General features: G+C 45.8%; 1 non-coding gene across 1 annotated transcript; it reads right to left on the reverse strand.

The window, feature by feature from the left end:
• Positions 1-931: 931 nt before the first annotated feature.
• Positions 932-1004, reverse strand: TRNAR-UCU (transfer RNA arginine (anticodon UCU)). The gene has a single exon. It is a non-coding gene; the product is annotated as a tRNA-Arg (tRNA).
• Between the last annotated feature and the right edge of the window lie 474 nt (positions 1005-1478).

Here is a 1478-nt window from a genome sequence, read left to right on the forward strand (position 1 = left end):
CCGCGGAAGGACTAGCGCAAGCAACGAAACGGCGGAAGGACTAGCGCAAGCGAGAAGTATTAAAGATAATTTGATAGATAGATACAGGTGGAAATTCTTATTCCTGGTTTGAACCTTTAACTTCAAAATTGAGATAGAAGACACCTTGCCAACGAGATAACTAGAACTTATTAATTATTATTGATTCCATATATTATCTCTCCTTTCTTTCTCTTTCTCTCCTTCTTATATAGATGCCCCCATGCATATGTGCATGTGAGGGTGTAGTACATACATACAATGCATGAGATGCATGATCGCCATTTAGAGCTCATGCATTACATGTGATGCATGATGACCATGTACCTTATCTAAGCTCTCATGTACAAACAATTTTGTGTGAAATGTAAAATGAACAAAATTAACTTTCAAATGAAACAACGTAGTCTAATGGTATGTCTATTGCCTCCTATCTTGGAGGTGTATGTTGTCCAGAGGACAGAAATGTAAAATTAGGAAATTAGCAAACGCCGAGTCCGAGTATCACGGGCCACCGACGGCTCGGCTGTGTATTAGGGGGAAAAGTTATTTAAACGAGGACCAGTACCTCAGAGTGGGGGGGAGAAAAAAAATATAGGCGGAAGCACTAGCTGAGTCCCTCGTAACTAGCAAATCTTGTAAGGTCACCGGCCGTAGGCCGTGTTCTGTAATCTCTTCTGTCGCAGTAATATATCTGAATTGTGCCCAGTTTGCTCCATGTGTCTGTGCGTTGATTCATACCTATGATTTGAGCGCTGCCCACGCCTGTCTAGATCTCGTTAGTGTTTTCTCTCTGAGCACTGTCTCTCCCTCGACGCCTCTGTTACGAGCCTTCACTTACCATGCCCTTGAATACCGATAGCCGCAGATCTATCGAAGGTGTTCACCCAAAGGAACGGGTAACACAATTTGGCACGCCCGATGGGACTCGAACCCACAATCCCTTGATTAGAAGTCAAATGCCTTATCCATTAGGCCACGGGCGCCCACACGGTACCAGATCCAGTCGAAGTAGGGATCAACGCCCTCAAACCCACACCCCCACAAGAAGAATCGGCCGCACCTGAGGCGGACGCCCGAGAAGATATGACACCCCCGGACCAAACTCAACCCCTCGCACCGATAGTCCAACCAGACCACCCTGCCACCACCCCGGACCCCGAAAACATCCTGGACATCTTAAAAGAGCAATGAAACGAGGATCACGTCTAAAAGGAAATTTTTGTAATATTGTTAGTATTTTGTAAGTCGTGGCTTTTGAACGCGAACTCGCCATTTCACAACGAGTGAAAGCATCAATCCTGGAAACAATAAACCTCGGTTCGGACGAGAATCCCCGTACGTTACAAATTGCCAATAATCTACCAACCGGAGAACGGGCATGCCTCGTAAAATTGCTCACCGACTACCAGGATGTTTTCGCTTGGTCTTACACCGATATGAAGGGGCTAGATCCTCAA

The sequence above is a fragment of the Azolla caroliniana genome, unplaced genomic scaffold (assembly GCF_043228905.1).
Source record: "Azolla caroliniana isolate FFs.n. ecotype wild unplaced genomic scaffold, voAzoCaro1.0.p SCAF_1, whole genome shotgun sequence".
NCBI lineage: Eukaryota > Viridiplantae > Streptophyta > Polypodiopsida > Salviniales > Salviniaceae > Azolla > Azolla caroliniana.